We start from the raw sequence: 23,689 nt of genomic DNA, 5'->3' as shown, positions 1-23,689 counted from the left end.
ACTAAATTCCTAACCCAGCCAGTGAGTCCCCAGTGCCCTAAGAGCCAGTTCAGCCAGTCGTACCCATTATCTACCCGAAGTTAATTCACACCTTCTTTCAGGGCTTGAATGCTGGCATAGATGGGCTGGGAGTGGTCAGAAAGGTTAAGGCAACACATCCCATCGAATTCCTCAGCCACAGCGGCGGCGGAGCTCGGAGGCGGCCCCAGCGCAGGTGGGAGCCGCGCTCGGTTGTGCGGGGGCTCGGGGCTCGCTGCGGGCCGAGGGGGCGGCAGGGGGCTCTGGCGGGTTGGTTGTGCCGGTGCCGGCCCGTGTTGGCGCTGGGCTGAGGGCGCTGCGGGAGCGGCTGCCCGCGGTCTCCTTCCCGCTGGGGCCTCGGCAGGAGCCGGTGCCGGAGCAGCGCTGGCTCGTCCCGGTTGCTGTGGGTGAGACAGAGGTGTCTGCCCTGTGCCCGGGGCTGTGCGGGAAAATTCCCGTGGCCAGAGGTTTGTGTGCCCGCAGGAGACAGAGGAGTCCTGTAAAAGTGACTTTATTGATGAACAAAGAGAGAGGCCATGCGGCATTTGCCATGCGGTCTCTAAAGCGCAGCCTCCTTTTTATCCTCATTTTCCCGTCTGCATCTCCCTCTCCCATTCCCCTCTGGCTGAGATACTTGGAAGGTTCAGACTTCCCGATCCACCTACTGCATGTCCCTCTTAATATGCACCCCTACTACGATATTAATCTTACTGCTTTAAATCCTTCCTTTTCTCATATTCTCAAGAATTGCCTTTACTAACTTTTAATTTCCATTGACTCAATTTTTTTTCCTGCATCCTCTTTGGTGCAAGGTGTCGTGCATGGTAAAAAGCTGAGAGTTGCTGCAGCACGTCAGAGGAGCAGCAGCATTCGTTTAAGCCGTGGTCTGCCAGAGAAACACGAAAATTTGTCCCATTCCCATCCTTTCTCCGGAATACGAGATATTTTCTTATTTCCTTTGTTATCTGTTTCACCACTTTTCGGTTATCATCTGTTTGCAAACAGCCGTTTGTGTCACTTAATTTTCCACAAACTCCTCCTTCTTCTGTAAGTAGATAATCTGATTCCATCCCATGGTGAAATGTCTCGTTCCTCATTTCAGCAGCTTGGTCAGCAGGAAGGTCAGGAGCTGGAGCTGTCTGCTTGGTTATTATTTCAAGGATACTTTTTAACCTAATTATGCCACTCAAATTATGGATGGGTTTTCTGTGTCCTGATATGAATTCGTTAGGGATCCCAGGGGCTGGTCCATGGTGTTGTAGCATTTGTTCTGGTGGCCGTTCATCTTTTTCCCTTTTTGGGGTGCTCCCTCCAGCCAGGTCTGCATCAATTGAACACTTTTATCTTATGAAATGATAAAATGTTTGGATTCTCAAGTGATTTCTCTGGACTAGCAAAAACACCTCATTGCTTTGGGGAGAGGGATGATCCCCCCCACACACACACTTTTTTTCATGAAATTTGCTCAATATTCTCCGTTTGCTGTTTCCCTTTGCAGCTTAACCAATTTCTGTTGCAGTCAGATATCCTCACTATGGGCTCTGCCTTTAGTTGTGCAAATTCCATCTGTGCAAGCAGGCAGAGCTGGGGGTGAGGGGCAGATGGACTCAGGGAAATTCCTCCCCCTGGCAAGAAGGCCCTGGGGCATTGTCCACACTTCTCCAGAGCAATGTTAATTTGCATTTCTAAAACTCCTCTCCTGGCTGCCTGGAACTAGGATTTTCTTCCAGAGCAGCCTTTAGGTGATTCACACGTCCACCCTCACAAACTGCTTTATTTTTCTTTATTATTTTTTTTAACGATTTTTTATTAACAGTTTATGCGTTAAAGCCTCACCATTTGTACTCTTCTAGGTTTGCAAAATGCAACTTAAAGGTGAGCTTCTAAAGATCCATTCCGAAATTCTGCCGTCATTAAGAGCCACCACAAATATATAGAAAAATATTCCAATGCAATCAAGTCTTTTCTGCCTCTTCTCCTAGGAGTAAAAATTGCTTGTCACACCCCTGGCCCAAACCTAACTGACAATCTAAAAGTAGGATTAATGTGAACAATTTTTCTCATGGTGTAATCTTGTCACTGAAACTGCAGGGACAATAAAAATCTCTCCAACAATATCTTTAGTGTTAGAGAGTTAAGGCATTACTTGATCCTGGTCAGGATGTGCAACAGAAATAATTTCATCCACACATAGCCCGGGTGTGCAGAGAAAATCATTCCATGACATGTGAGTTTTACTAGATTTTCCCTTAACTTTTTACAGTCCGAACCCATTGAAATCCATTGGTTTTGTGTTCATTGCTTCCAGGTTGTGTAGTTCTTAGTGTTTGGTTTCCTATTGCACACGGATTTCTCCTCTTCTGATGTTAATTAGATCCACATTCCTGGATTTCCTTCTCAGTCTTTTCCAGACCAGGTGTCTCCATCTATGCCGGGGCAGTGTCTGGGGTGGGTGTTCCTTGATGTTTGCTGATGTTTCTTTGATGTTTTGTTGAATGTTGTTATCTTTCTGGGAATCTTTTGGGCTATTCCCAGTCTGTTGAGATGTTAAACTCATCTCTGTTGAGTGGTGCAACATCCCTTAAAAAAAACCTTTTAAAATTTCTTTCCTGAGAGAAAGGCAAGCCGAGCCTGACTAGTAAAATGAAATGTAAAAAAATTTAAATTTGGTATATTTTCCAGCAGTGGAATCGCAGGCAGCCCAGTGTGTGAGTGTAATTGAGAGGCAGAGTCCTGGGTGGATGCTGTGAACAGCAAAGTGCCAAGGCAGGCTCTGTGCCAGCCCAGCTTCCTGTGGCAGAGATTTCACAAGAGACAGGATTCTGGCCACAGACTGCTTGAAATATACATCCCTTATCTCCAGCCCGCACTAGGTGGAGAATTCCCAGGGTAAGGAATTGCAAAGATCAATTCCAAGGGAGAGAATTGAATATCTGCCCTGGCTCTGGCCAAAGGTTATAATGGCCGGATGCTTGGCCTTCAGCCAAGGGCACACACTGACTCAGAAAACACTTCCTAAATGCAGCAACATGTTGCATATTCATAGACCTTCATGCATTATTCACAATCATTCCCCTCCAACCTGTAAATCACTGTTTTTGCCTTCCCTGGGGTTCTGGTGTCCCATAATCCAGGAATGTGAAGAATTTCCTGATTTATCTTCTTTACCATTTTCCAAGTTTGTTACATGAACAAAAGATTTTTACGTTACACTCCAAGAAAAATATATTTATCACACAACTGTTTATAAGTTTTGTTAATTGCAGAACTAAAAGAAACTATATTCATACAGCAATGTTTTCCAGCATATAGGATTCATTTTAATATTTGCAAAGTCTCAATAATATAATGTACACTTATAACACACCTAGAATTCATTTTTCTTTTTCTCTGTCTGGAGGAGACATAGCTGGTGGTCCAGTCATTTTGTTGTTTTTCATTTTCTCAGGTTTTTTTCCTTTTCTCCTGTCCATACCACAATACTGAGGATATTTGGGTTTAAAAAGTCATAAAATGTTGTGGCTAGAGCAGAGAATCTTCAATCCAGGTCCTGCAATTTCCTATTAATCCTCAGAATTCTTGCACCTGCTTTTTAGTCCTGGATTACTTCTGAGATTCCCTGGTCCCTCTCTGGGTCAATACACCACAAACCCTCAGTCAAAATATGTCCCAAATATTTAACTCTTTTCTCCAAAATTTCCTCTTTTATTTCAAATACTCAAAGATGCTTTTTAGCCTGAACATTGAGTCATTTCACAGAGGCTTCTTCTGCCACTTCTTGTCCTCCTGATTGCAGCAAGTCATCCACATCCTGCATTAACCCAATCCCTGGGGGTGGGGTAAATTCCTGTGATATTTTCTGCAAGGCTTGTCCCAATAAGGCTGGTGCTTCCCTGCATCCCTGCAGAAGGACCGTCCATGTATTTTCCATTTTCCCTTCTATCTCTTATTCCCACTAAAAGGCAAATACTAGTTTTCCATACTGTGTACGTGGGCATCACCAGGAAGCATCTTTGCCATCAAGTACTGAATGGTGTCAGTGTGAGGAGGGCACCTGGTTCCAGATGGTGTAAGGATCTGAGACTGTTAGGTACCTGGGTTGGATAATCTCATTTATTTTCCTTAGGTCCTGCAGCATTCTATCGATTCCATCTGATATCTTGACCGGCAGGATAGGAGCATTACAGGGAGAGATCCCTGGCTTCAAAAGCCCTGCCTTTAGCAGGGACTCAATAAGAGGCTGAAAGCTCTGCCTTCCCTCTCTTGGAGCAGGGTACTGCTTTTAGACACCGCTTGTCCTGGTTGCTTCAAAGAGCTTTGGAGAGGCTCCATATCTCATTTTCCCTATTTTTCTGGAGCTGCCCAAACTTCTGAGTTCACATCAGCTTAGGCCTTGCCAAATATTTGACACAAAGGCAAAACAGAACTTGACTCTGTAACACCTTTTGCAATGTTAATTTGCATTCGAATTTAGCTATCAAATCTCTTCTCAGTACATTACAATCACAGTTAGGTGCAAATGAAAATTCTTGCATTTCAAACTCAGTCCCCTGGGTGCTGGAGCCCCCTTGGGCCCTGGGGTTCATCCCTCAGGGGCTGTAGAAACTCTGCCATGGCCTTTGCCTTCCCCTTGGCCTTTTCCTCCTCCCTTCTTGCATTCCCCTGCTGTGCCTTTGTGACCAAGTGCTCCAGGGGCTTCTTCTGCCCCTCCTGCAGCCCCCTCAGTGCCTGGGGGTGCTCATCCTCTGACAGCTGCTGAGCTTTCTGCTAAATCATTCCTTTCTGCAGTGACCCAAGGAAAATGCTTAAAAGCTCCTCTCGGTGCTTGCCCGTCCAATGCCCATTTCCCAGCTGTTCCTTCGTGCTGCTCCTTGTGCTGTGGCTGCCGTGGCCAGCCCGTATCCCAGAGCCGGTGCCTGTCCTGCCGCAGTGTCCAAACGCGGCCCCCCCGGCGGGCAGGGCCGGCAGCTCCACGGGGCCGGGCAGCGGCCGGGGCGTCCCGCAGCCTCCTGGGGGCCGGGGGCCACTGCCGGGCCTGCAATTGCCGGGGGGTGCTGGGCTCAGGCAGCGCCCGGCGCTGAGCCCCGGCTGCCCCACAGCCCCGGCCCGGCCCCGCAGCTCCCCACAGGCCCCCAGCCCGTGCTCCCGGTGCCGCCCCTCTGCGCCCGCTCCTGCCGCTGCCCAGCACAGAGAAACCCCCTGCAATCCTGACCTCCTTGTGTGCCTGTCCTGGCAACCGGGGATACAAAGGATCTGCAGCAGCTGGGAAATTCTGAGAATCAAACCCTGCTGAAAAACAACCCCATCCTCAGTATTCTTCTCTTCTTCGTCTTTGTCATCATCCTTTTTCTTCCCACATAGATTTTTCCTGCTGCCGCTTTCCTGAACCATATTCCTGCACACTCCCCTTCACGCAATCCCTTCCCAGCACACCAACAGCATCCATCCCCTGTTGTCTAAATCCCTTCTCGACTTCCCTTATTGCCCCCCTGGGTGTCCCTGTCCTTGATTACCTCTGGGAGAATGTGCAAACTCCCTCAACATGCTCCCAAGGAGCCCTTCAGAGATATTTTGGCATCATTATCCCTTTTTCCGGGATTCCTTCGTGGCTTTCCCTTTCTACCCTCCATGGGTGCCCTGCCATGTTTAGTCCCCGAAGACCCCACTGTAGTCCCTGATGAGATTTTCAGTGCTCTCTGGCTGCCGACTGTTCCCAGCCCCCCTGATCTGTCACTCGTCTGTCTCCTGGTCACTCTCGGGTACCAAATCCATGCCCGGTGCCGCCGCCACCCAAGGGAGCCGATCACCCAAACTGGGTGAGGCACCTTCAGCTCCACTCACTGCTCCCGCCCCGGACGGGGGAAGGAATTCGTGCCGAGCCCCAAGGTGTGTGGAAAAATTCACATCACCAGAGGTTTCTGTCTGCTAGGAAGACAGAGGAGTCTTGTAAAAGTAATTTAATTCATAAAAAATGGAAGAGAGCACTGGCCATTTCCCATGGGGCTTCTGAAATTGTTGGAGGACACAGCCTCCTTTTCATCCTAATTTTACCAGCTGCATCTCCCTCTCCCTTTCCATATTGGCTGAAGTACTTAAGGGGTAGAGACTTCCCAAGGCACTCACTGCATCCACCTCTTTATATGCACCACACATAGCTAACGATGTCCAGGACTCTATTAAGTGTTTGTTCTTCCTCTGGGAGTTCATGAATTGAGCAGGACCTTGGCTGAGCAGCAGTCTGTGTGGTCAATTAATAACATTTTCTGACCCTGGTGGCTTCTGCTGTCACTTCCTTATGTCCACGTCGCTGGCCCTGTGTCCAAGCGGATTCGCAGCATGTGTTTGTAGAGACCCTTTGCTGTTGTTCCTTGCATGGGGGTCCCCCGTTTTGGGGCCATCCCCCCTGGAGCAGGGTATCCCGGCTTGGTGCAGCCCCGCCCCTCGGGCAGCGCTGAGCCAATGAGAGCGCGCGGCGGTGATGACGCAGCAGTGTCCAGGCAGAGCCGCAGCTCCCAGCGTTGCCCACCTGGAGCCACCTGCGCCCGGCCCGGGCCCCAGCGCCCCCCGGCAGGGGAATTTGGGGAGGTGGGAGGGGGGGAGCGCCAAGGCCGGGCCCCCCCGCGCTGTGGTGGCGGCAGCGGCTGCAGTGGGGAGCGAGTGCGGGCGGGAGCGGCCGAGAGCCCAGCGCTGCCCCAGCCCGAGCTGCCCCAGCTCCATCGCTGCCCCTGCGCTGGGATGCTGTGGGTTTGGGGGGAAGAGGGAGCCGGCAGTGGGTGCTGGGCCTGGGGGCAGCAGGAGAATGGAAGGAGAAGCAGGGTTGAAGAAGAAAAGGATCAAACGATGTATGTGGGAGGAGCAGGTGGGATTGTGCAGGAGAAAGAGGAATAATGGGAGGAAGAGGAGTGTGAGGAAGAGCAGGGACACCAGAGGAGGATTCGTAGGAACAGTAAACACCACAAGGTTCCACTCCTCCCTGTATCTGCAGCCTCTCCCCCAGTCCCATGAGCGTTGCCCCCCCCCATGCAGCATTGGGGTTCCACACTTTTTAGAGGGGTGAATATTGGTGTTTCTGAGCTTTAGCTGGGTAAATTTTGGTGCTTTGGTTTTTTTCAGGGGCTGAACCTTAGTATTTTGGACAGAGTTTTGTCTACATCTTGCTATTTGGGGGGGTTTTGATCTGTGTCATGATGTTTGTAACATTTTTAGGCTGTATCTTGGTATTTTGGAGATTCTTACAGACACAAGATGCCCAATGTCTTCCTGAGTTGCACTTGGGGATGGAGGAGCGCCCAGCCCAAGACTCTATCCTCTTGTTTTTTCCGCAAACCAGGATTTTTCATTCCTAAGGCGTCAGTAGATGGAGGCAGAAAAACCCCAGAGATCTCTCTCAAGGAGGGGCTGCAAACCCAGCCCAGGGAGCTGCGAGGAGGAAAGACCCTCCCTGAGCCGGGAAGGCGGCCGGAGATCCAAGCGGAGCTCAGAGCTGGTGGAGAAGCCTCCTGGAGGGGAGAAGCCCCACAAGTGCTTGGAATGTGGGAAGGGTTTCAGGTGGAGCTCCCACCTGATCCGGCACCAGATGATCCACACTGGGGAAAAGCCCTACGAGTGTGGGAAATGTGGGAAGGGCTTCAGGACGATTTTTGATCTGATGCGGCACCAGGTGGTCCACACAGGGGAACGGCCCTACACCTGCTTGGAATGTGGCATGAGCTTTGGGTGGATGTCCTACCTGAAGAAACACCGACGCATCCACACAGGGGAGAGGCCCTACGAGTGTCCCAAGTGTGGGAAGAGGTTTCACACCAGCTCCAGTCTCCTCCTACATGAGAGGATTCACACAGAGGAGAGGCCCTTCCGCTGCCCCGACTGCGGGAAGGGATTCAACCGCAACGACACCCTCACTGTCCACCGGCGCATCCACACTGGGGAGAGGCCCTACGAGTGTCCTGAGTGTGGGAAGAGCTTCTCACAGAGCTTTCACTTGACCCAACACCAACGGAGGCACCACTAAGGGAAGCCCTGTGAGTGCCCCGAGTGTGGGAAGAGCTTCGTGCTCTGCTCCAGCTCCATCCCCCATGGGAGGATCGGTGTTGGATGATCCCCAGTGACCCCCGTTGGGCAGAGCCCTGGTGATCCGTGCTGGGTGGGGGGAAGGGGTTGGAGACATTTTTCTGCTCTGGGAGCGGACAGGGAATGGAATGGCTAGGGACTGAGGGGAAATGGGAGATACTCTGGTGACACGGGGAGGAACTGTGAGGACAGCAGGAGAGACTGGGATGGACTGGGAGAGCCACTGGAGTCACTTGGGCTGAGGGGGCAGGAGGCCCCGGGGATGGGCACAAGAAGGGCTGACGTGTCTCGGGTGATTCCCAGGCAGGTTTTGAGGGGCTCCAGGGTCATTCCCAGGGCAGGGCCCGAGGGGACACGCTCTGCCCCACGCTCACCTCTGCGCTCCACGAGGAACGGGCTGGACAACTCGTAGTTGTGCCGGCAGTGCCTGTCCAGCGCAGCCCGTCTGTACTCCATCCATTGCGGGTCGCTGTTCCAGTGCCTGGCAGCCTTGTCCCCAAAGGAGGTGTCCCCACGTGCAGCCCCACATCGCTGCCCAAGTGCAGGAACTGCTCCCGCTTGGAGATGTTCCTCTCCACGAACCTCAGCCGGTCGGTGCCGTGAATGAAGTGACACTCGGACTAAACCATCTCCTGGAACAGCGCTGTGTGTGCAGGACACAGGTCTGGGGTAGCCCCCCAGCAGCCCCATAGAAGCCCACAGTAGCCAAGAGCTCCGGGCCCCCGCCACACGCCCCATGGCCAGCACTGGGCAGGGTCTGACACCTCCCCCGTGTTGGAACCCTGGAAACTGAGGGGTTTGGGCTTTCTCTGCTGACAGGCATTGACCTCCAGGAAAACACTGCTTTTGACCTGAGGCTGTGAAGAAGCTTTCCAGAATTGTGATAGAACTGGGATCACTGGTGTGTAGTTTGAATAGAAGTGTGTAATGTCCCATGGTGGAAAATTTAGAATTTGTGGTTTTAGACTATATTAATACATATAAAACAAGATGGAGGTTTTAGGGTGGAGTTTTCTTTCTTTTTCACCTTCTTCACGGGTCTTGCTGGTACTTTTGTAATTGGATAGAAAATTCCACAGTGCAGATCACAGGTGATTGGTTGTTGGGTTAAAAGTAAAAAGAATTCAGCTGTGTGTTCTTAATTGGACAGATTGGCCCTTAAAAGGCCTTGTAGAGAGAGATACGTGTCCATTTTTGACCTGTTAGCTAGAAGTGCTGTAGAACTCACTGTAATATAGATAAGAATTAATAAACATCTGAGTCCGAACACGAAATTCCGTCTCTCGAGCATTTAATGCGGACTCTGGAAGAACAAAAAAGAAGATAAAACGCGATACCCCCCTCCCCAAATTCTCCTGTCGGGAGGCGCTGGGGGCGGGGCGCGGGTGGAGTCCAGGTGAGGAGCTCTGGGCGCTCTGGGACTGCCTGAGGAGTCATCAGCGCCGCGCGCTCTGATTGGCTCAATTATTTTGGTGCCTTCTCTGATTGGCTGAGGAGAGAACCGGGAGTTGAGAGGAGGACCGGGAGAGATCCTGCCCCAGGCTAGCGGTGGAAGAACATCCAATTAACAAGGCATGCAGATCATTTCCCAGCGGTGCCCACACTCCTGTAGGAACTAAATGCACCGAGGATCTCACGAGGGTCACCAACTCTCTGGCGGCCAAATCCAGCCCTGCGCTCCCTGCGGGTGCGGGCACTCTGGGAAGGGCTCAGCTGCGGGTCAGATGGCCGGAGAGTGGCTTGGTGGTCACCTCGTGTGTGAGGCAGTGATGGGCTGGGGAGATGCGTGGACACTGCACATAATCACTTCCAAGCAAAAATAATTTCAGGAAGGAGTAACAGCTTCTGACAGAGACCAAGTGTTGCCCCCAGGTGCTCCTGCCAACAGCCGCCTGCAGAAAGGAGCACACACACCAATGCACGTGGGCTTTGACTGTCCTCTGACAGAGAAGTCCCCAGGGGACACAGGTCTCTGTGGCAGGAGCAGGCACCAGCATTGGCAGGCCTTGGGGGCGGCAGGTCTCCTTTGGCAGGGACTCTGCCACACCTGCTGATTTCACTGCTCCCAGGGCTCAGAGCAGCATTCGTGCCCTGGGCCATACGTCCCGTGTCTGTGTCACACTCCTGTGTGTGTGACGGCCGCCCAGCACCGGGTCTTGTCCCAGAGAGGCCCTTGCAGCTGCTGTGGAAGGCCCCGATGCCCTTCCTGCTGCAGCTGCGTTGGCAACTGTGGGGGCTCCTTCTGCTGCCCTGAGCAGGCAGAGCAGAGGAGCATCTGCTTGTTGTTTGAGCCATTCCTAAAATTCCTGTTGGGCTGTCCTCGAACCTTGGGGGAACGTCTTCCTTGCAAGCTGAGCCACTTTGGGGGGGGGGGGGGGGGTGGGGATGTCCCCAGGGCACGTGGAGGTGTGTCCTAGGGCTCTTTGTGACACAGTGCACCGTGGTCACCGTGCAATAGGAAAGGGACAGAGCGTACAAGGGTGACCCTTTGTGACACGTCGTGACATAGGTGCTGGCGGTGACACGGCCACACCACAGTGCTCGGTGCACTCGTCGGGACAGGACGGAGAGAGCGGTGCTGTGAGGAGCCCCCACACAGCCAGCTTGTTCCTTACTGACCCGGAGCTTTTCCAAAGCGTTTCCTCTGCAGGTGACCTCGAGGACAGACTGCAGGACACGGTGTCCTGTAGCCTTCCCAAGGCTTCTCTGTTGCAGGTGCCCACAAGGCACAACTGCAGCACTTGCTCATCTGGAGCTTTTCCGAGACATCTCTCCTGCAAGCAGTCCCAACTCCATACAGGGCCATGGAGCAGACACCACCCAGAGTGCCCAAGCTGGCCTGGGTGAAGGAGGAGGAGGAGGCTGCAGCTCCCTCAGCACAGCAGCCTGAAGAACTGGAGCAGATCCAGCTGCTGCAGGAGGGTGAGTAGCAGAGCTGGGCCACAGGGCTGGTGCCTGCAGCCAGCTTAGCCCCATCCCATCCCATCCCATCCCATCCCATCCCATCCCATCCCATCCCATCCCATCCAACATGCCCATGGATAGGACAGAAGAGGAGCTGGGGCTGAACCCCCAGGCAGCCACACCCCATCTCTGAAGCATCCCAGGGCTGTCCCTGCCTGGGAATGCAGGGCTGGCCTGTGTTCTCCGGCCTCTCCCACAGCCCCTCAGCCCTGGCTGCGCTCGCTCTTTGCCAGGGGCCGCCATGGACCCGACACAAGAGCAGGACCCTGCCCGTGGCCGCTTCCGCAGAACAGCGCAGGTACTGCAGCCATCCCCACCTGGGCTGGGCCTGCTGTCACTGCTCAGCCCAGCACCGTGCTTGGAGCACTCCATGGATTCTCCCTCTCTTCCTGCCCTTCTCCTGCAGATGATCTATGAATTCATCATGTGCATTTGGCAGGAAGAGACCAGCGGTGTGGGCACTGGGCTCTTGGCAAACTTTCACCTCTTCAGTGCTGAGACCGGGGCTGCCATGCTGGATTTGCTTGTGGAGAAGGGTGTCTCCAATCCAAAGCAAGTAAGCAGCCTGTGGCCAGGGCTTGATCACCCCAGGAATTGTGTGGCACCTCAAGCCAGCTCTGCTGGGTTCCTTCAGTCTTTGAGGCCCAGCCCAATAGGGTAGGAAGGGCAGCACTTCTCAAGGGAAGCTGGGGAACCTGCTGCTCGGGCAGGTGTCCAAGTCTCCCCGGGCCTTCTGCAGGTGCCAGCCATGGTGAGGTACATCCACAAGTGGCTCATGGCCAATGAGTCTGCTGGGCACAGGCTGGACAAGGCCCTTCTGGAGCTGACCAGGGAATACCCCTGCGATGTGCTGATGACTCTCTTGCGCTGGGCCCCATCGGGTGACAGGTACGGCAGCCCCACCTGCCTTGAGGGTTTAGGGTTCCCCGGCCCATTACCCTGTAGAGCCTGTCCCTGGTGACTGCCAGACAGGGGGACAGTTCCAGGAGCCTCTGGCTCCTCCGTTTGCCAGTGCTGCCATGTCAGCCCCTGAGCGTGCTGCCACGCTCCCTCCCTGCCCCTCAAGATGCCTGCACCCCCGTGGGCTGGCTGGGTGCTGCCAGTGAGGGCCGGTGGGCAGAGGCAGGGCTGACGGCCAGCGCGGGCCCCTGCACAGACCAGGCCACAGTGCTGTGGCCCAGGCCCCCCTGACACAGAGCTCTGACCCCACAGAGCTGCTACGGCCATGTGGGGAGTGATCATGTCCTCCACTGGGACTGCGGAGCCGGCGCTGCAGATACTCCTCAATGTGCTGAACGCCTGGCCAGTGGACAGTGTGTACACCTCCGATGGGGACAGCACAGGAGTCTTTGCCCTGGCTGTGAGTTCCTGCAACTGACCTTGGCTTGCCCCTAGGCCACCTCTCCAGCAGCTAGCTCTCTGTCCTCCCCCCAGCTGCATCTCTCTGCCTCAGGCACTGCGCTGAAACCTGCCTTAGGGGCAAGGTTCAGGGGCACCAGACCGGGTGACCCCACGGTGTCTCCCCCAGACTCTCCCTGGCATGCTCGGGCCCTGCCACACGGATGTCTTGGCACTGAGTGTTGTCTCTGGGTGGTTCATTTTTTGCAGGCAACCGTGACCCTGTGGAGGGTCTTCAACCTGAACTGGTGCCCACCTATAGTGTTGGAGTATTTTCCCCGTCTCTTTCTGTGTCTGCTCTTCCAAGTTTACATCAGCGCACTGGATACGCCAGAGGAGGTTGATACCTTCTGGAAGGGGTGCCAGGAGCAACTGGGCCTTGCCACCAACCCCCAAAGGTGCTCCATCCCAGTCCTCCCAGTGTCCCTATCCCTTCCAAGGCAGGAGCCAGGGCTGCCAGCATGACCTGGGCTTTGCTCTGCACACAGGTTTGCAGTGCAGACCCTGAAGGTCCTGCTCTGCCGAGTGCAGTGTGAGCGTGTTGTGGTGGCCATGGAAGGCAAGGCTGGCTGGGACACGCTGCTCTGTACTGACACCCACCACTATGCAGTGGGACTCCTGGCCAGGTGAGACCCCCTTCTCCCTGCTGCCCCCGGCACTTGTGCCCAGGGTGCCCCACACAGTTCCCATGGGCATGGGTGAGAGGGCTTTGTCACAAAGAGACGGACGAGCAGACTGGAAAAGGCTGGCAGAGGAGGGTGCCCGGGAACAGCCGCCTCCCAAAGCGCCCACGGGGGGCTTGGGAAAAGACCAGAGCTCCGTGGGTCACTCCTGGGAGAGCTTTGCCCTCTCGGCTCAGGGGCAATGATGCCTTTTCCCCCCCACCAGGGAGATGCGCTGTGTCTCCATGATCTGGTGTTGCAGCTTCATCTCCTGCCTCTTGGAGCTCCTCAGCCAAGACATTTCAGACTGGCAGCTGCCCGCCATGGCGTTCCTTGTGGAGGTGAGCCCCATGGGCAGCACAGCTGAGCTGCCTCCCACCTCTCTGCCCTCTCACAGCCGCAGCTGCCTGGGACGGTGCCCGTGCCCTGTGCTGCTGCCTTGGCTCAGCCCTGTGCAGTTCTGAGCTCCTGCCAGCTGGGCACCCCGGTCACTGCTTTGTGCCTTTCAGGTCCTGGACCTCCTGGACATCAAAGAATGGGGTGACAGCGTCCTGGAGATCATGGCCAGGCGCCTGCAGAGCACGTCCAGGGAGATGCGTCGCCTGGTGCTCAGAGGCCTCGTGCAGCTCAGCAAGGACCCCTCGATGGTGAGAAGACAGCAGCGGCTGAAGCTGTGCTGGCAGCGTGGGGCTGGGGAAAGCAGCCCCTTGGGCTTGGCTGGGCTTTGGGAGCTGCGGCAGCTGCTCCCAGCTCTTCTGCGTTGCTGTTCAGCTGCCCGAGTGCTTCAGGACAGGCCTTCGGCCCCTGGGCTCCACGGCAGCAGCAGCAGCAGCGTGGGCTTGCCCTGCCTTGTCTTCCATGCAGAACATTAGAATGTACAGCCTGACAGAAAGCCTTGTGGACCTGTTGCGGGATGCAGATGAAGACATCGTTGAGATGACCGTCGCGGTGCTCAGCTTTCTGCTCTCGCACAGACACCTCGCAATACCCAGCCCCATCGCCCTGCGGCTGGCTGGCGCGCTCTGGCCACTGCTGGACAACGTAAGGCTCTGTGCCCCCAGCCACGGCCACTGGGTGCTGCCCCCAAGTGTGGTGCCCCGTGGATTTTTGGGCCTGTGCACAGAGGGGCCTGGAGCAGCTGATGTGGAGGGCTTTTGCTTCCTTTCCAACAGGACAACGGCCATGTGCAGCTGCTCTCCATTCGCCTCTTCCAAGAGGTGATGAGGTTGGTAGCGGCCAAGGGTAAAAAGCCCCTCAAGATGCTTGTGAGCAAGAGCCTGCTGCCACTCTTCTTCAACTGCCACGATGAGAACATGCGTGTGGCAGAGGTGAGGGCTCCTGGGCGCTGCTGTCCTCCTGGCAGGGGGCTCAGCTGTCTCCCTGCACCCGGGCACCTCATGGGCTCCAGCCTCCTCCTGGCCTTGGCACAGGGAGGCAGCTCCTGTGCCCTGGGCTGCGGTGCCATCTCTGGGTCTCTGCTGCTCTGCAGGCCTCTTGTGAAACGCTGCTTTCAGCACTAAGCTTCCTGAAGAGGAGAGATCTTGAGCACCTGCTGATGGCGGATCAGATGTGGAGGTTTGGCGAGTGCTTGGTGAGAACGCTGCTCCCTTCCCTGGGCTGCCCACGCGGGCTCTTCTCCAGGCTCCTCTGGCCCCAGGGCCGGAGCTGATGGAGCCCCGAGCTCCATCAAGCCCGCGCCTTGCCGGGCCCTCTGCCCCACTCAGGGCTGTGCGGGCAGGGCAGGCCGGGGCCAAGGGACAGAGCCCGCGCCAACCCTTCCCTCCGTGCCCTGCCGCTCTCTCCAGCTGGCACAGGACAGGAGCCGAGCGGCCGAGCTGCTGCGCCAGGCGCTGCCGTACCTGCGGAGCCCACAGGAGCCCCTGCGAGAGGCGGCCCTCAGGTTTCTTGGTGAGCCACAAGCCCGGCTCCCTCCCCGCCCCGCCGCAGCTCGGCCCCAGCCCCGCCTGCTGCCCCGGCAGCGCCATCCGGGCCGGGGCTCTGGAGCCCCGCCTGCCCTCGGCGCCGCTGCCGCCCTCTCGCAGCCGTGTCCTTGGGCGTCAGGATGCGGCGAGGGCCGGACCTGAGTCCTGCAGGGGAAGGCGCTGCTGTGGCCGCAGGGCTGGCAGCGCCGCTGCGGGGCAGCTGTGCGGCTGGGGCCGTGACAGGCTCTGTGTTGGCAGGGATGGCCGGGCGGTTCCTGAGAGAGCAGCAGCGAGAGTTGCAGCTCATGTGCAGGGGTGAGTGAGGCCAGCGGGCTGTCAGCGGGGGCTGGCGCTGGCAGCTGCGTTCCCTGCCCCGGCTGGGAGGGCTCTGCTCCCTGCGCGCACGAGGGGCGGCGTGGGCAGAGCACAGAGACCTTCCAGGGGCCTGCGGGAGGGACATTCGTGGCCAGCGCCTTCCAGCTGATCCTTGCTGTCTCCTGCTTCCTCCAGGCTATGGCAAGAGCTGCCGTGTGGGAGGGATGGGGCAGGAGGGTCTCCCCAGGTCCCTGCAGATGCAGGCTCTGACTGTGGCTCTGTTCCTCTCTCTTCCAGCTCTTCAGGACATGACAGATGACACCAGCCCTGCCATCTCATGCCTGGCTCTTCAGACTCTGTACATCAACAGAGTTGTACAGAGCATTCCCTCCTCCCGACTCCAGCAGATGCGAGATGGATTCCGCCGCCTCTGGAAGTCACGGCCTTCCCTGTGTCGCAGGGGCTGGTTGTCCTGTGTGAGCACTGTGGAGAACTGATCCGGGAGGCTGCGTCTGCTGGGGCCACCTGAGCCTGCAGGGAACACCTCTGCTCTGCAAGGACTTTCTTTAAGCCCGCTGTAGGATTAGTAAATTGCTGTTGTCATACACAGAGGTCCAGGAGCTTTCTCTTGGTGCCCAGAGTCTTCAGGCCAATGGGGAAGAGGGCAAAAAGGGTGCTTGTGCTCAGCAAGTTGGCCAAGCGTGCGGAGTGGAAGGGAAAGTGGCCAAAAGGCCCTTGGCCTTTGGTGGTTCTGTGGAAGCCTTAAGGCTTCTGACAGAGCGGGCGGGCAGAGGCCGGAGCTGCGGCGGGGATCCCTGAGAGACCGGTCCCTGGAGATGGCCAGCACCCCTCTGCCAGCCTGGAAGCGCCATCTGTGTCCTGCCCGTGTGTTGCTGGCTGGATTGCTGAGGGCTCTGAGGTGCCTCTTGATGCGGCTCCTCTGGAGCTCCTTCAGCAGCCAGGCAGGCCTGGGGGAGGCGTGGAGGGCACGGGACAGTGGGAGGCCATGAAGGGCTGCGGTGCTGCCAAGGCCTGCCCGGAGAAGGCAGTGGGAAGGCGTGAGGGGGATGCGTGTGGCGCTGGCTGGCGGGAGGCTGTGATGGGCCAGGAGGACTTGTGTGGATGGGTTGGTGGGAAGCCCTGAGGAACTGGGTGGCAGAGGCCATAAGCAGCCCCCAGACAGCCACCTTCTTCCTGCCAGCCGGCTGCTCTGGTGCTTCCCCGACGCGTCTCTGGTGCCTGTGGCAGAAGCCCTCGAGGCCTGGCCTCAGCAGGACGGTGGGGACAGCCCCGAGGTGCCCAGGCTGCTTTGGCCAGGGACAAGGAGGGACAAGGAGGGACAAGGAGGCCCTGCTGGAGCACGGCCACTGGCTGCTGCAGGTGAGGAGCAGTGGGAAGTGGCAGCGCTGGCGATCAGCCCGGGTCCCCAGAGCTGTCCAGGCCACTGTGCTGTGTGGCCAAGACTCCCCTGACACTGAGCTCGGGACCCACAGAGCTGCTGCCACCATGGCAAGAACGATGTCTCCTGGAGCTGGCCTGTGGAGCTGCTGCTGTCAACGTGGCTCTGGACATCAGAGAAAAATGACCAGAGTGTGCACAGGAACAGCAGCACCCAGAAGGCTTGTACCTCCTCAGGAAGACATGCACACCAGACAGGATGCCAAAAGAGGGGATGCTGTGTGCACAATTTTTCGTGGCTTGGCAAAGGGTGTAAGGGAAAGTGGTCACCATGGTTTTCTCTTGACTTGCCAGAATCACAGCAACGCTTGGCAGCTTCAGCTGCAGCCTGTCCCCCTGACTGACCTCAGCGGCTCTGCTCGAGGGCACACTCGCCTTCCAGAGTCGGCTGTCCCAAGGCAGCAGCGTTGGTGCCATTGTTAGAGACTCTGATGGGACACGAGCCCTTAGCTGCAGCTGCTGACACTCTCCTCCATTGTTATAGTTTTGACTTGCCAATTTAAATATACTCATTTTTCTGTTGTGAGACAGAACCAGGAGCAAAAGAGCAAGGCAGGCCTAAAAAGGGGTATAAAAAACTTTATTAAGTACACAAAGAAAGAGAAAGAAAAGCAAATTCAGAATAAGATCTCTAGAGCACTCCTTCCTTCCCTCTCCCAACCTTCATAACAACAAAACAAAGATAGAAAAAACTACTTCAGTCAGTTCCCAAGTTAAATTGTCCTTTTCAGTTCACTTTGGAGAGAGAAGTTTCCTCTTGTCAGGCCATAGGGACTTCACCACAAGAAGGGAAAAAACCAGTCCTCTCATGGCTTCACTTTCACGATTTACATCTGCCTGGGAAAAAACTTGCAAAGTCGTGAAGTTCCTCCCATCTTCACAGCTTTCCCAAAGCTGTGCTTATAGGCCATGTTAAACTCATGGGGTATTTACTTTTAAGAATTAACTGTTTCAAACTAAAATTTTCTTCATCTCTCTTTCTCTCTGTTCATGCTTCATCTCCAGAACAAGAGATCCCCTTTTCTCCTCGGGACGAAGGATTCTCAACACAGATGCCTTTGATTAACAATCTATCAAATGGAACATCTCCAATGTCTTTCTCCACGGTTTATAGGAATATTCTGTACATCAGTTCATCCCTACAATCTTACAAAAGGATTTTTCAGCCATCTTCACAGCATCTCCTCATTCTCCTTCCATCTAAAGAAACTTAGCTCTTGCTTCACTGACTTTGGAGCATCTCCTTTTCCCCTCTCATATTCAAAGGAAAGCCGGAGGTCTGCAAAATCTTACCTGAGCACTGAAGAGTTAAAGTTTCACACAGAAGTCACGGTGCTGGGTGTGGGGGGCGGCTGAGATGTTAATCAGCTTTTCTGGAGCTTGCTGCAGCCCCGCACTGCCCATGGCCACCCCTGCTTCCAGACAGGGCCCGGCTGCCTCCCCCAGGCCGTGCGGGGGCTGGGCGGGCTCGGCCCCTCCAAAGCTGCTCCGAGCCAGCAGCAGGAGCCGGGCCCCCCCAGAGCCGCGGGCTCGTAGGGGAGGAAGCCGGGCTAAGGTCTCATCAATGAGCCTTTCCTCCCCCCGGCCATCGGGTTCCCTGGTTTGCAAACGGGGCCCAGCGGCCTCCCGAGCTCCCCCCACATGGGAGGGAGCCCGGGCTGGGCCGTTGTTACCTGCTCAGCCACCGGAAATAAATGAGAGTTTTTTCCCGGGTTACCGCCTTCAAAATGTGTGCTCACCGAGCGAACTAACTTTCTGCAATTGATTGTTCAGGCTGTCAGTAACCAAACCAGCCTCCAATTGGTCCCATCAACTCCCAGAGGGAGTTCTCATAGAGAGAATTTCTCTCGAGTTTCTTCTCCCCAGGTGTAACTAGCACAGAAGTTGATATTAGGGAAGATCCTGCTGCTTTCCACCAGTTTTAGAGGGTCATAAACGCTTTCGGGGATTTCTCAGTTAGTTTATGGGCAGATGTGACCCCTTTTTTGGGAGTATCCTGATGGTTTCCGCCAATTTTGGGGGTTCTAAACGCCTTGTGGTGGACTCACTTCCGTGGGTTCTGGTGCCGCCCGCCCACGCTTCCAACTGGTCCGGACTGGTGCTCCCAGTGCCGCGTGGGGCGGGGCCGCGGGGACCCCCCCAGGGCACAGCGCGGCTGCTTTGGGGCTGGCGGCACCGCCCGGCGCTGGGCATGGGGCGTGTCGGGGGAGCTGGGGCCCTACTGGTGCTACTGGTGCTGCTGGGAGCTCACCTGTCTGGGGCCAGCGGGACTCGGGTGAAAGTGTGTGCTCCCCCCGGGGACCCCCAGCCCGGTGTCACTCTGCCCCCGAACGGCTGCTCCCAGTATTCCCAATAAAGCTTCCCAGTTTGCCTGGTCCTGTTTATTGGGGGCCAGTGGGGAAGGACTTGGAGGGACCCCACGGGGGAAACCATGACGTGGAGGGAATGGGAGAGGCAGAATGGGCCCCGGCATGGACTGGGAATGGAGACCCCCCAGGAATGGTCGTGTCCCCCACTTCTCACCCCGCTCTGGGGGGGCTTGGGGGGACCCTGAACCCCAACAGGGCACCGCGCCAAACCCAAAGGTGCCGGAATCCCCTCTAAGGCAGCAGGGGAATTTGGGGAAGGAGTTACATGGGGGCTTCCCAGGCTGGGCCAAAAGCTCAGCGCTGCCTCAGCCCGACCTGCCCCGGCTCTATTCCACCTCCTCCTACGGGATGTGACAGCGTTGGGAAAATGGGGGGGACCAAGGATGAGCGCTGGGCCCAAGGAGAGCAGGAGAAGGGATGGAGGAGGAGGAGGGCTGAGAAAGGAGTGGAAGAAGGGCCAGAGAGGAGGCAGGACTAGAAAGGAGGAGGAGTGGGACCTCTCAATGCAATTCGGGATCCCGCCCCCCTTCCAAATTCTTTAGTGGTACCAGCCCTCTCTTTTCCCCATGCTCTTCCAGCCCTTCCCCACTGCCCCCCACTCAACCACCCCTACCCTAATGCTTCTTTTTGAAAGAGGCTTCCAGGTCCCTCCTGCTCACTCTCGGGGTCCTATCCCTCTTTTCCTCAATACGGGCAGCTCCTCAAAGCTTCTTTCTGGTGGAATCCCAAAGTTCTGAGATTTTCGGTGCTCAGTTTTGGAAGGGGATAGCTTTGTCTGGCTTTCTCCTCCCTGTTGTGACCTCTCAGCTGCGACAAACACCCTGGGGGTGCTGGGATTTCCCTGCTGGGGACAAGGACGTTCATTCCCTTCCAGGAGCCCAATGCCCGGCTGGGGCTCCAGGGCAGGGGGTCCTTGAGCAGCTGCCCCAGAACCTCCGCCAGGGTCTCCCAGCACAGCCGGAGCCGCTCGGCCTGGGGTCCCCAAAGGCCTCAGCGAGCCCCAAGTCCCTGCCAGGAACCCTCAACTCCCTCCAAGCCAGCATCCCCCACAGCCCCTGCAAGTTCCCCCCATGGCACCGGCCGTGGCCGTGTCCCCACATGTCACTGGCCATGTCCCACCATGTCCTCACCCATGGCTGTGTCCCCACCATGTTTCCATCCCTGTCACTGTCCCCCACATCTCCATCCATGCCCATGTCCCCCCATGTCACCACGGATGGCCACATCCCCCTCCATGTCCACGTGTCCCCATGTCACTCTCCATGTCTGTGTCCCCACCATGTCATTGTCCCCCTGTCCCCACCCATGTCTCAGTTCAGTGTCTTTATTTTCAAGCCAGTGTTGGATGTTTTAAAGGGATGAAGAGAAATGAAAAGGAAATCAAGGCCAAAAGAAAATTATTTCTGTGTCCATGCTGGCTGAGGATCCATGTGCTTGGGTGGGAGGGAAGAACCTTTTCTGGAGGTGTTTCCACCGCACTGTCTCCAAAATCTTGGTCTTTGCCCCAGTTCATCATGATTTGGCTGCAGAAGACATGCTTTAGTAATAAAAAATCAAAATTGCACGTTCATTGAGGTTGGAAAGGACCTTCAAGACCATTCAGTATTCCTGAATGCCACCAGAAGATAGGATTGAACAAAGAAGATTTCCTAGGGTTGAAAGTCAACAAGTTCACTCTCCCCAAGAAATTCCCAATCTCAGTTTGGATCCTGATGGACGTTCCTGCCCCTGTGTTCATCCAGGTACCCACAGGGAGACAGGATGAGGCAGAGTCCCCTCAGCCAGGTGTCTTCCCAACACGGATCACCAGGACCACGGATCACCAGGGCTCTGCCCAACGGGGGTCACTGGGGATCATCCAACACCGATCCTCCCATGGGGGATGGAGCTGGAGCAGAGCACGAAGCTCTTCCCACACTCGGGGCACTCACAGGGCTTCCCTTAGTGGAGCCTCCGTTGGTGTTTGGTCAAGGCTGAATTCCTGGAGAAGCTCTTCCCACACTCAGGACACTCGTAGGGCCTCTCCCCAGTGTGGATGCGCCGGTGGACAGTGAGGGTGCTATTTTCCTTGAAGCCCTTCCCGCAGTCGGGGCAGCGGAAGGGCCTCTCCTCGGTGTGAATCCTCTCATGTTTGAGGAGATTTGAGCTGGTCTGAAACCTCTTCCCACACTTGGGACACTCATAGGGCCTCTCCCCAGTGTGGATGCGCTGGTGCCTTCTCAGGTTGGAGATGTGTCCAAAGCTCATCCCACATACCAAGCAGGTGTAGGGCCGCTCCCCTGTGTGGATCACCTGGTGCTGCATTAGACCAGAGATGTCTCTGAAGCTCTTCCCACATTCCCCACACTCGTAGGGCTTTTCCCCAGTGTGGATCAGCTTGGAGCTGCAGCTGAAACCCTTCCCACATTCCAAGCACTTGTGGGGCTTCTCCCCTCCATGAGGCTTCTCCACCAGCTCTGAGCTCTGCCTGGATCTCCAGGCACCTTCCCGGCTCAGGGAGGGTCTTTCCTCCTCACAGCTCTCTGGGCTGGGTTTCCAGCCCCTCCTCCAGAGGGATCGCCGGGAATTTTCCTCCTCCGCCATCTGCCCACCTCATGGGAATGAAGAATCCTGGTTTGGGGAAAAAACAAGAGGGGAGTGCCTTGAGCTGGCGGTTCTTCCTTCCGATGTACAGCTGAGGAAGACACTGGGCGTCTCGTGTTTCTAATAACCTCCCAAACACCAAGATTCATCCCAAAAATCATCCAAACATCAAGACACAGATCATAAATTCCCAAAAAACCAAGATTCAGCCAAACCCCCCTGCAAAATACAAAGATTCAGGCCCAGCAAAAATACAAAACACCACGTCTTAGCCCAATAAAGCTCACAAACAGCAAGATTCACCCCTCTGAAAACCGTGGATCCTCCTCTCCAGTCACCTGCTGAATGCGGAGGGGGGGGGGGCAACGCCCTGGGACTGCAGGGGCGCTGTAGATACAGGGAGGTTTGGAATCCTGTGCTGCTTCCCATTTCTGCTCCTCATGTGTCCCTACTCTTCCTCACACTCCTCTTGTGATAAATGTGATTCGTGCTAATTAAGTTGTAACTATATTAACAAAATTGTATTTAGATCAATAGAAGACAATTGTTACAGAGTGAGAAGGGAGAGATGGGTGAGACAGGATAAAAGACATCTCCCAGATGTTGGGAGTCGAAGAAGGAGGTTGGAAGAAAGTCAGATAAGAATAGTCGAAGGACGAAGGTCTGATAAGCGGCATCTAGAAATAGAGCTTCAACCTTGAAGCTGTCAAAAATGGAATGATCACAAGCATGGGACTTAATTAAAGTCATGTTATGGAAAACATCTGCTCAGTCACACAGGGCGCCTGCGCTACCTGCAGGTCACACCTCGGTCACTGATGATGATGATAGGCCTTCACCGGAAATAAGACCCTTAAAAGGATAAGAGACCCCCAACCCATTAGTAGAGCATGCGCCGTGCAGTATAGTTACGTAGATCTTAGGAATAGAAACTAGGAGGAGCTTTCTAGAAACTTCTGTAGCCTACAGTATATAAGTGGGATTGTTAGCCTGGATGCTTTGATACGTGAGGAATGGCGAACCACTCCCCGTATCCCCGGTCGGAGGGGGGCCCCTCCCCGGTCGGTTTTGCTTATGCTTTATACGAACCTCAATTATACTAAATTACTTACTGCCAAATTTTGTATATTCTTAAATATATGCACTTTGATTGTTTCATCTCCAATACTTTAATTGTCATCTCCAATACTTTGATTGTATTCATTTTGTTACTATTAAAAACTTACTATTAAATTTAATCTTGTTGCTTGATAAATTGGGAAAAATAGAACATCATTCATAACAATTTGGTGCTGAAGCCCGGGAACTCCAGTCCAAGTGAAGAGTGGCTAGTTTTGGGAAGGAGCTCCCCACCAATTGTTAAGGTGGTCCCAAGGCTAGACCAGGCTCTCTTGGAAAAGGAGTTCCAAATTAAAATAAAGCATAAGCAAAAGAAGCTAGCTACAAGGAGGCATGCCAGGAGAAGAAGGCTCCCGTGAGAACGCCGGCAGAAAGGGAAAGGTGCCCGTAAAACGTCTTGTGCACAAGAACCCTGTGCGAAAATGGGCTGTGTGAGTACCATGGGGTTGGGTAAAGGGGGCGGCTGTGTGCTTGTGTGTGAGTGAGGAATGTCTGAAAGGGGAGAGCGAGTGAATCCCCCGGGAGGGACTGGGAGGGAAAGTCCCAGCCCGAGAACTCACGAGAAAAGTCTTTGAGAAGGGAGCTGATGCTCGAAAGAAGTGATTTAAGAAGGGAGTAAATGAACCAGGTTCAACTATCTGTTGGGAGGATAATAGATGGAAGACTCAGTACGTGATTAAGAAAGAATTGTGGAAAATAGTCAGAAAGAGAGGTTGGGGAGAGAATAAAAGGAAAAGAAGGAATTAGGTAGGAAACAAGCGTTTGGCAAAAGAAGTGAGATTGGTATATTAAACGAAGGAGTTGAACTGCA

General features: G+C 55.1%; 1 pseudogene; it reads left to right on the top strand.

Annotated features, from left to right (window-relative positions):
• LOC148218020 (uncharacterized) overlaps nucleotides 1–8,029 on the top strand; it is a 67,587-nt pseudogene extending 59,558 nt beyond the window's left edge.
• Nucleotides 8,030–23,689: the final 15,660 nt, after the last annotated feature.

The sequence above is a fragment of the Sturnus vulgaris genome, unplaced genomic scaffold (genome assembly GCF_052056855.1).
Source record: "Sturnus vulgaris isolate bStuVul1 unplaced genomic scaffold, bStuVul1.hap1 Scaffold_195, whole genome shotgun sequence".
NCBI lineage: Eukaryota > Metazoa > Chordata > Aves > Passeriformes > Sturnidae > Sturnus > Sturnus vulgaris.
The sequence above is the reverse complement of the archived record's forward strand: the minus strand, read 5'-3'. Positions and strand labels throughout refer to the sequence as shown.